Genomic DNA, 11958 nt, shown 5'->3' with positions numbered 1-11958 from the left:
AGAACCGTGCATGTGTTCTTTCAGCCATTTAGAGTAACAGCTAGTGGGCATTTGAGATTAAGTTTAAATAAACTCAGGTCATGTGTGTTATAATTTAAAATTTGTTTTCTGAGCTCAGTAGTCCATTAAAAATACACCTCACTGCTGAGAACAATTCAGAATGATCACATTTGCTAAAACGAGCCCCAGGATTGAAGGAGGAACAAAATAACATTTCATACCTAAGAAATAGTGATCCCTTCAGGTCAAAGTTAAGATGCATTGGCAGGAAGCAATGCCATGTAGCTGCAAAGTCTGTGTCATGGTTGAAGATAATACAATAGAGGACAATAAACAGTGCAATGAATTCCAGAACAATGATTTGATTTCCCTCCCTAATTTTCTTTCAGCAGCTAAAATAAACAACTTCGCTTGGATTGTTTACCTCCCTGACCCCAGTTTGTGCTACCTCAAACTTTACAAGTTCCCTGGCAGAAACAAAAACAAACAAACAAAAAGCTATCGGGAGCGGGGGGAGTAATATATGAGGGACTGAGTCACTTTCGATTCCTACAGCAATTATCCCTTGTGAGTAACTCGGGTGAAGATGAAAGCATAGTTTTCACTTTGTTATTCAAGCAAAGAAAACCATAACAAGATAGAGTGAGAAAATCAGGGGCGATTGCTGGGGACATATGCAAAGTCTATGGACAAGCTTTAGCAAGACAATGCTAAGTGTACAGCAGAGTTCTTCAGACCAGAGGAACTCTCGAAGTAGGCCAGTGATGCGAGGGCTCCTCTGCCAGGTTACAGCAGATAGAATGGGAATCTGCAGCCCACTGAACTGCTGTGGAATTGGACAGGAGCATGCCTTTGGTGGGGACTGACTGCAAGACATCCGCTTCAGATTAACTCTGGCATCAACTCTGGGGATATGGGCCATAACTGTCAAACTCGTGTGCCTGTTGGTAGGCACGTAAATAGGTATAAGTGGCCGATTCTCAGAGGTGCTGAGCACTCAGAAGCTCCACAGAATGTCGAACTATTTGTTCAGGGCCCAAGTTTGACAATTTAACCTTTTGTTTTTGAAGAGCGGGCCTAGTTCTCCAGCAATCCCTCCCTTCCCCACTTGTGCTTCAACCACGTGCCCAGGTCACGCATTGTTTTTCTCTGGACGGGAAGCCTGGTGTTGGCTTCCTGTGGAGGCCAGATGGTGTGGGAAGCACGAGAGGCCGTTACAGAATACTGCAAGGTTCTCCTCTCTGCCAGTCCCCAAGGGTGCATGGCCCCAACCTACATGTTTGTTTGCAGCCTTTCCACAGGACACATACAAAGGGGGCTGTTTCCTCCCTCAATACTCACACACAGTTCAACTGAAGTTTGCCTCTCTTTACACATTCCTTAAAATCATCCTGGCAAGGAGATCACTTCCATGAAAAAACACTCTGCCCATCCAATGGACATATTAATACACTTGTTGTTTGCCAAGTTTCTAGCCTCAGGGATCAGCATCTGCAAATGTATGTATGTCACCCTTTGCCTTTTTAGGTAGTGAAAGCTTCTGGGCAGGGGCTGCACCTCCCTGTGTGTTTGGAAAACTCCAGCACATAAAGCAACAATTTGTCACCAGCATAGTGAACTGACAAACAAATGAAGCAAAATTTGTGAAAAGAAGGCGCATTCCCACCCGCAGATCCACCCAGCAGTAATTACAGTCCTGTTTACTTTGCAGCAGTATGGAACAAGGACTGGAGCAATGCCATTCTTATAGACACATGGAGGAATGCATGGATATGGTGTATAGCTACAGACATTCACTCCCCTATGTAGCAACTACTTTCATATGAGTCTTTTATCATGCACCTTGCACCATCTCACCTGCACTTTGCCAACCAATCCATCTCTGTTAGGGCCACTTCTAACATCCTGGGAATTTGAGCAGCTTTCAAAGAGCCACCATATTTTATAAAAACAACCTGCCACCAAAATATTTCCTCTTTTCTCCTCAGAAGTGGCTTTTACCCCAAAATGCCAATGGGCCGAGGTCCAGGAGAGGCAACGTTCAGGTCTAGTTCAGTAGTGGGTTTAAGGTCTCATGCCTCATCAGTTCTAGAGGAGTAGAAACGTCTTCATACCATTGGGGAGCCGAGAATTTCCATTTCCAGGAGGATATCCAGCACTTGTTCCTAGTCTTGACAGACCACAAGAGACCTGGCCTTAAAAGTATGGGGAAAAAAGTACAGGGAGGCCTGTGAAGTTATTTGTAAAAGATTGCTCCCCTGTGTGTAGGATTCATGGCAGCTGGTGTTACAGCAGGAGGACTAAGAAAAAAAACACATCTAAAATAGATTTGTTCTGCAATCGGAGTGGCCTAATAGTATGGAACAGCAGCACAAGAAGCCGCACAGGTAAGCTTTCTTTAATACCATCCATTAAAATCAGGCAAATTCTGTGATGCCACAGCCCCTTACCCTGATTTGGTACTAAAAAGAGCTCCTTTCCTTCTGGTGTGGGGAGCCCATCACTGCCTGTGAACCCAAAACAATGCCCAGGAAAGTTTGTGGAATTATACAGATAACAACAACAAAACACATTTGACTTTTCAAATTCTCCAACCAATGCCACGTCTGCCATTTCAGTCCATGATCCCTGGGACCCTTCCAAGATAATGATGACTGGATTTATTTGTTTGCTCTTTGTATATATTTAGCACATGGCAGATGCAGAATAATTCAACTCAGAGATGGAAGGCACCTATTAATTCTTCTAGCCCATCCTGCCTATACTGGGTTCTCTTCTGTCGTAGACTTACTAGAGTTTCATCAAGTCTAGATTTCAATGTCCATTATATATTTCTCATGAGGGACTTCCAAAGTCAAAGATAGCAATGAAGACCAGCTAGGTCATCTAATCAGTCTCCTTGTCAGAGAGACATGGATATACCCACATATTGTCAGCCTTAGAATAACAGCAGTGAAAAAGAAGAGGAACAAAGATAAGGCTATCTTCAGATCCAGGACTCTCACCCTGGCCAATGTGCCACAGGTGCAGATAGAAGCATGGCTGATGTGCCTCCATAATACATGTAGCTGATGAGTCCCTAGGGTGACATTTATGTAAAGAGCTTCTTCTGTAGTAGATTTAGAAATACTAAAACTTCACAGGCCCAAAGATGGATAACTTTAGCGAAGAGGCATGGAGTGACATAAGGATGAATATGCTGTAAAGTACAAGTCATGGGTCTTGCAAAAGGCACCTTGGTTAACTGCAAGGCCTTCAAAAGAAATCTCACACTCTCTCCCCCATCCCACGTGGCATTGCCAATCTCACAGCTGGACATGGATTGAAATAGCTTCTGGCAATCTCTGAGTCTGCTGCCACATGTCTAACAAGTGTATTATTGTTAGCCAATGGTTTACAACATTCATCCTAGCTTTCATAACATTGGTGCTGACATCTATTATGTGCTGACTTGGTCCTCAGATGTCGCCATGGTGGTATGTCACCTCTGGAGGGCTGAACATTATTATTACCAGGTTAGAAAGACATTAGGCAACACCATTATTCTTGATAAGGGTCTGAAATTAGATACCTACTATCTTCTGATGACACACTCTTCCAATACAGAAGTGACTATTATATTTACACAAACACACACACACAGAGCTCAGAGTTCTACCATACAATAATGGTAATCAAGGTTCTTCTGCATATTGTGTAGGTCAGTTTGCACCTGTGCCCAATACATGCTGTATGTTGGTCATGGGGGAGGAGTCCCAAAGGAGTTAGTTGTGGTTGCCGGAGCCTGGGGTCAATTCTACCCCAGCCAGCTGTGGTCCCAGGAGATCACTACAGCTCAGCAGCATTCTAGCCAGGCTTCCTACCTGCTCCCTATGCTGTGGATTGAGAGGCCACTGGAGCAGACATAGGGGCCAGCTAAACCAACTCTACATTACCCAAGGAAATCCCCCATGGACTGGGGTTGTCTCTAGCTGGAACATTTTTTGATGAAACTCTTTTTTTGTTGAACTATGCTGCTTTGCCAAAGCCAAAAGGTCTTGCAGGGACGTAGTGACTGGAATGGAGCCTTTCAACAAGAAGGGTTCCTGAGGCCAGGGCTTTCTAGTCACTCCTGACCACAGAGAGAGAGAAATCGAAACCTGACCTTTTCGATCCAGAAATGGAGGTTTCAACACTATTCTGTTTCACGTAAATGCTCGGGAGGTTTTGATTTTGTTCGAAATAGATTCTGAAACCTCAAAAGCTGACACAAACCGGAGTTGTTGTCCTCCTGCCAGCTCCAGCTGTCTTTCGCTTCCAGCCTGCATGTGCCACCAGCACAGAGCAAAGGGGCCGGGGCAAGGCTGAGAGGCTGGCCCTTGTGCTTCAAAACGGTTGTTGTTAAATGCGATTTGCACAGTATTTCACCCACCAGAGGACAAATGCTTTGGAGAGTTTGCCTGTGTGCACTGCCCAGCGCTATTTGTGCACACAGGACCAGCTTCCATGGCCTGTACTCATACATCACTTGGTCAGGCAGAAGTTGCACCCTTCAAGGTTTGGCCCATATTCCTGAACAGCAGCATGAATTAAGGAGGCAGAAGCAGTGCTAACCCTATGTCCCTGGCACCTCAATGCTTCGTGTGACTCGTTTGCAGTGTGTCGATAATAGTGATTGAAATGCATTCTTTACCTGCAAGCGAGTGTGCTTCAGCGCAAGTCTCAGGCCAAATTCTGTGGCTGTTTTTCATGGCCATATACTAAGGCTCATACTCAGCCATTATTCAAGCAAACTCTCTTGAAATGAAGGGGAGCTTTGCCTGACTGAGAACTGCAGGGTTCATCCCCTCTGGTTTTTATCAATACATGAAGCCCTGTAGAATCTCAGCCTGCCACTCTAACTCTTACAAATAGTCCTTACTCACACAAGCCTACCCCTGTCACTAAGGACTATTCATTGCATAAGAGTTGCAGGAGAAAACTCTGAACACCAGCTCATCACTTCCATCCTGGCTCTGCTCATGACTAGAGCCAAACCTGCAGTCCTTGCTCAGACAAAACCCTCAGTGACTTCAGTAGGAGCATTTCCTATGCATGAAGGCTGCAGGCGTTTGCCCTAGGATGCTATGAATATGAACGAGGCTGGATGCATAACAAAAATATTAATCATGGAAAATGTATTGGTAGGAAATCCCAGTGAGAGGGTCGCATCCTCCGTAACAAATTTGCTACTAAAATTTTAAAAAATAAATTCCACATAATTAATACACACACATAAACACTCAACAGCAGGGCGATTAATTGTTGACCATAAGTCCTCATTCAAATGGCATACGTGCTGATTCCACAGCAGCAGTTTTTGTCTCCTTATTTCCCTAAAGCTTCCAGTGATCTTTAAAAGAAACCTCATGTGATTTCTCTGCTGTTTCCCCTCTTTTCCTTTTATCTCAGTGACTGTTTACTGTTACATATCTGCCTCTGGACAAAGGAAGGTCTAATTAGCCACAAGCCCCTATTTATCATCAACTACATTTATTCTCTGTTGCAAAATACTTTTCTTTTTTTTTCAGCAGGATTTTCAACTTCTGCCAACAGCATTAACAATCTGTAAAGTAATGAGGTGCTGTTGATAGTCTTAGACAGATCTAGACAAAAACATAATTACCGTCTGTGCCGTTATAGTCCATTAAGGCAGATACGCTGTAGCCCAAACCTCCACAATACAAAGTGTGGCTCAGTCCAAAATACTAACAGCATCAGAAAGAACAGACCCCTGACCTTTCATGATGTCCTGTGGATAGAGCCAGAATGATTAATAGGGTTGTTTCATGGCTTTCTTTCTGAGCAGTTGCCACAGAAAATCAGAGCTATTATCCAACAATTCTGGCCAGGGTTTTATCTGTATCAACGCAAGTCAACATATTGGGCTATGCAATAAGAGCCTTATAAGATGTAACCATATTGTACATAGAAGATTGCTCTCAGCATCATTACAGAACATGAAATACACCCAGCTTACCCCAGGTGTCCATTTAAGACACAAATTTCTCCTGTCACAAATATGGTGTGCATTGACTTTACCAGAACTGTCAATTATTTCTCTCACCCCTTCTTCAGGGAGGGTCTCAATAGGTGCTGCAGCATCTGCACAGAATGTATGTATTTTAATATCCTTCCATATTTATGAGAAATTCTTTGTAATGAACCAATGGGTGTGAGTCTGTTTCACTGACTCTAGTTTAGCTCAAGTGTAACCGTCTGGAAGTCAGAGGGACTGCTCCATTTCTGCGTCAGTGAGAGAGCAGAAACAAGGCTCAACATGTTCATATTTCTATGTAGAAATGGGCCTGTAGCAGCGTGGTTACTCACTCCAATCACCCCTGGGAGAGGCCTGAGAGAAAAGCTGGGCTGATTGGGAGGCAGCCTCAGCTGGAGGACACGCCCCAGACAGACCCAGCTGACCCTATAAAGGTCAGGGCAGCCAAGAGTTCAGAGTCTCTCTCTGGATGTCGAGAGGGACGGGCCTGGCTGCTGGGTACCTAAAGTGGAGCAGGGCTGGGGAAAGGCCAGAGGAGCTGGGAGCTCCGGCCTGGAAAACCCCCAGGCTGCAGGCCTTGTTAAAGGTCAAGAAGGGTACAGAGGGGCAGCCCAAGGGTAGGCAGAGGCAGCAGGTCCAAGCCTTCCTTGCCAATGATGAGTGGCTTTTACACTGCAGTCCACCCCAGTGTGCGGGGGCTAGATGGTGACTGGCAGTAGCCAAAGACTGAGGTGAGGTGGGGATAGGGGATTGGGGGTTCCCCAGGGAGCAGAGACCCAGCGAGACCACAGAGTACTACAGGGGGAGAACCCCAAAAGAAGGGGCACTGAAGTCCTGGGAGGGACACAGGGGCCAGCAGTAAGGCAGATCACCAGCCTGCAGAGGGCGCTCCGGAAGCTGGACGAGCTAATTCACGACAGAGACCAGCATGAGGTGCCACAGCGGTGAGTCCACACGTCTACATGGCCGATTTAGAATTTTTTTGAGTGCTGTGAGTGTTCAGCTCAAATGCCGGATTGAATCCAATCACCAGAAAAGGCAAACGTCCATTTCCAGAGTTCAGAAGCGAAAATGAGACTGCACAGGACACTCACTAGTCTACTGCAGGGAATAATCCCGCACTTGCACGGAGATGGACCCTGTGACCGATGCTTTATTTTTTCATCACAGTTATCTCTCCAGCTCAGACCTGCAGTCCTTGCTCAGGCAAAACTCCCATTGACTTCACTGGAAGCTTTTTCTCTACCAGAGGGCTGCAGGAGTTTATGATTATGAATGAGGCTGGAAGGATAACAAAAATGTTAACAACAGGGTGTGTTTTTAAATTGGAAATTAGTCCTTCCATTTCAGATTTGTAAGAGTTCTAAACACGGTCCTACACCTTCTCCCCTTCAGCAGCTGTATCATATTCATGGCTGGTTAACTCACAGGCATGCATCAACAAGCCCGGCCGCCATTCCCCATCTCTCAGAAAGGATTTCATTTGGCCAGCTTTCGTCCAGAAAGTAACTGCAGCCTCCGAAAAATGCAATCATGTCTGGGAGGAAAAACGTCTACGAAAGCTCCCCAACTCTGGCAAACAATTCTTCCTGATTATTAGAGGAGAGAGAGAGAGATTGCTCACGGAAAATGGGAAAACTAATGAAGAAATTTCTATCTAATTAGCCCAGGCTAGAGTTTTAATCAGACAGAGCTTGCTCAGTGAAACCTGTTTACATGTTTGCCATCATTCAGGAAATGTGTTAATTAGGCAAAACACTATTAATGAAGCTCTCCATGTCAGAACATTTAAACAAAAATGGGGAAAATGACAGTCTGGAATGATTTTGTTTAGATCAGCAGAGAACTCTTCTTCAGTTTCCAAGCTCACTTGCTAGTATGAGGGATGTATGGGCAAAACTTCCAAACTGAGGGAGACTGAGAAGGCTGGGACAGTTTGCCTTAGAGAGCAGACAAATAAGAGGGGACATGATAAAAGTGCGGAATGGTACAGGGAAGGCAGACCAGGCACTTCCATCCATCCTTTCACACAAGATGGGAACAAGGACATGTTCAGTGACATTTAAAGGAAATGCTTTTTCATACAACACAGTTAGCCCAGAGAACTCACTGCCACATGATATAATTGAAGACAAGAGTTAGCGGGATTTGAAAAAGGGCTGGTATTTGTATGGATAGCTAGGTTATCCGGGAGGCATAATAAGGATTTTAAAAACAAAAGGCAAGAGTTTTGGAAAAGATACAACCTTTCACACATGAGGGAAGAAGACAGCCTCTCATGGGGCTGAGGAGGAAACAGCTGCCTACTGCACGGTCTCTAGTACCCATCTCTGAAGCAGCTGGTACGTTGCTGGAAACAGGAAACTGAACTAGTTGGACCCGGGTCTGATCCAATCTGGCAATTCCTATGTTACTAAATTCCAGATTAGTAAGGAAGGAAATACGGTGATCCAGGGGATGAAGGAAACTTTATTTTTGACGACTGTAACCCTCTCTTATATCATTGGTCATCTCCCATTGTAAGCACCTTAGAGCGGGGAGCTGGCATCCCATTGTGATTGTACAGCACCTACCACAATGAGTCACTTCCTGATAGAGCCTTGCCGAGTTGTGGCAGTGAAGTGTGCAGTGGAGCCATTGTGAACTGAACTGGGGTCACCCAGTGCTCTTCACGCAAGTCAACACTGTAACCAGTGAGGAACAGCTTTTCACCTCTACCCACCTGGGCTGCATTTAAACTGACAATGAGCAGGATACAGGCGCCGTATTCTGTTACCAGTCTCCTGAGCCAGCCAGTCCCCCAAGATCTATAGGGTGAATCAACAGAATGAAATGCCACCTTGCAATATGCTCTCACCGAGGCTATTTCCATATTAGTATATAGTTCATTAAATAGAGTAGGCTTGGATGGCCCCTCACTGTTTTCTAGCCTAATCCATTTCGGATTGCTGAGGCCTCTGAAACAAGACAGAGGGGGATATGTGCCTCTTACGCAGGATCCTTTATTATTCTGAATGAAGAATCTGATAGAATTCAGACCATGCCTCTACAGGCTGTGATCCTCCAGAGGTGCAGCGCTGAGCTGCAGCTATGGGGCCATTCGGGCTAAAGTTCTTGTCAAGATTCTGTTTGTATGACAAAAGCTTTCCACTAATAAGCATAATAAATTACTTTCCTACCTTCTATGGGCTAGCATTCCATGCAAATTCCTTTGAGCACGCCATCATTATCTTCATGTTCTAATTAGGTTTCATAGCACTGAGATCTGGACGGTACCCTTACAAGGCCATTTGTTATTCCTTAATGATGTCCTCTCTTCACACTTACAGCTAGGAGGAGTGGCTGGGTCTACAGACATAAAGGATAACTCATTTTGTTAAGTACAACCCTTGATCTTTCCTTTTGCAGCAAAGAAAATCTAGGACTCGCCTCACACTCAGGAATCATTCTTACCGTGATGTGTCTCAAAAAGGCTCATGCTACTAGCTGCTCAACAAGACGTTTAATCCCCCCCTGTATAGCTCACTAGAACAGGGGCAGCCCACACCTTATTCAATAACACAAGCCCATAACTTTGAAAAGGGAACATCACATTATATCTCTGTGATCTCAATGGTGGAAAAATACATCCTGATGTGATCACATGCATTACACATTCCTTGTTGCTGGCTTTTTGTTTGCATCAGCCTGGCACAGCCCTTTGCTAAAAGCTTTTCCAAGATGTTTATTTATTTAATATATTAAAAATGTATGATGTATGTTGCATACATAATTGGTCTTTTTTAAAAAAATGGTGTCCTTTTTCAAGTTCAGGGCAGCATCCTTGCACTAAAATGAGCAATGTGATAATATATTATGTTGGTGGTTTTTTCAAACTTGCCATTTTCGATGGATCTAAACACATTAACCCAAGTTAATTGTTTCATGCTAACCTACATTTGTTCTCTCCGTAAGTTGTCAATCATTTCTCAAACCCTCCAAACTGCTGAAAAGAATAAATCAAAATGAAACAATAGGGATACAAACAAGAAACTGTTTCTTCATATTGTGCAAAATGCTGTCATAAATAGAGGTAAAGGTAGATTAAGATTTATTTTCTTCCCCCAGCAAGAGGCTTAAAATGTGATTGAGAGAAGAGATAAATAAGGTGGCATTTATTCCAGAATGCACATATAGTTACAATGTACTTTTTCCTATGAACTCACTGCATTTCTAAAGGCCAATTATAAGATTAGTAAGCAAGCACCGTGAAACAAATGGGTGCTGTCCATGGTATCTCTCAAGCATTAATTTTGTAATTTGGCTCTGGAGCTGTAGCGCAATAAGAATAAACAAAACTTCAGAGTAATATTTTAAGTGAAAAAGCATAAATGATGCATATGTAAATTCTTTTAGTAATTAATGTTACCAGTTGTATGTCTGGGAAAGTTATGCTTCAGCTCTGCAAGATGTTCTGATAATTACACGCCTATTTTATTATGGGAAGCACAGTGTGTAAGATGTTTCACATGATCCAGTCTGATTTTTTATGACCCTGGGGCTCCAAGAAGTGAGTAGATGGATGGTTCTGTACCATGCAATGCTTATTAAATGTTAATCCAATGTGCCTTTCCATGCCTACATTTTGGAAGGCTACTAATCATTTTCCTAATAATTGCAGAAAGCATCTAGTCCCTTGTGAAAAAATCTTTATTGAAATTAATCCACAAAGACTATCATAGAGTTTCCTTCCATTTTACATAGGCCCTAATCTTTCAAACACGATGCACCTCTGCAACGCTATGCAGTTGAGCACTACCACTGGCTATTTTTCAGGATCAAAAATGAAAGGAACAGTCTATTATACCAAACCAAGGATGTTATTTGTTTTTAAAAAGTCTTATTCTTTAGTGCAAAAGAGAGTTTTATTGGTGCCAAACAAAAATTTCTGAAAACTATGAATGTACTGATGAGACTAAAAATAATTATGTAGCTTGCTATTCAGTTTACATTATTGCTTTAACAGTAAGTGAGGTCTCAGCTTGCAAAGCCTACACATTACTTTAGAAAGCACCCTCTGGAACCTTAGAAATTGGAAAGAGACAGCTTGAATGCAGCCAACATTTAATATGTTGTGCTGTTGCTAAGAGATTATAATGAATGGTGATGTTAGATAATTTTTCCTAATAATTACACTGGCAAAATACAGTTTGCAGATGAGATATCTAAAAGCCCAAATGTTCAAAAGTATGTGTTCCCAAATTATTTTTGCAAGGGTTAGAGGAGCACACAATTCACTGGTTTCAGCATGCACAGCCAGTGTCTTGCTTGTGCAAAAGTGTTCATAATTTTAAAGTTTTGCACCTAAGCAGTTTTAGGGTCAGAGTTTAAGGCCAGAAGGGCCCACTAGATCATACACTCTGACCTCCTGTACATCACAGGCCACCCACTCCACCCAGCACCTGTACCCTGAATCCAACAACTGGAAGGAGACCAAAGGAAATGAGACCCACAGAACACTGGACTATTACATGCCACAGGCAGAGAATAGGAGGGACCGAGGTGCACCAATGCCAGAAATCTCTGCAGTGTCCAGGAATTGATGAAGTGAGATATACCCGATAATCCCAGCAAGTCACCTGCACCCACATGCTGCAGAGGAAGGTGACACCCACCCTCCACTCCTGTCACTGCCAATCTGACCTGGGGGAAAATCCCTTCCTGACCCCACATATCATGATTCGTTAGACATGAATATGTGAGCAAGAACCAGCCAGCACTACCTCAGAGCCCTAGCTCTCCCCATCTAACGTCCCATCTCCAGCTATGACCTTCTCTGATGCTTCAGAGGAAGGAGATCACAAAAACCCCACAACTCATCAGTATGCTGTACTGTCAAGGCTCTGTAATAAGACAGCTAGACTCTTGATCCAAACTCATATACCAGTGTAAATCCAAACTCC

Source organism: Gopherus flavomarginatus, chromosome 9 (genome assembly GCF_025201925.1).
Source record: "Gopherus flavomarginatus isolate rGopFla2 chromosome 9, rGopFla2.mat.asm, whole genome shotgun sequence".
In the NCBI taxonomy this organism is placed as follows: Eukaryota; Metazoa; Chordata; order Testudines; family Testudinidae; genus Gopherus; species Gopherus flavomarginatus.
This window is presented reverse-complemented; position numbering follows the sequence as displayed.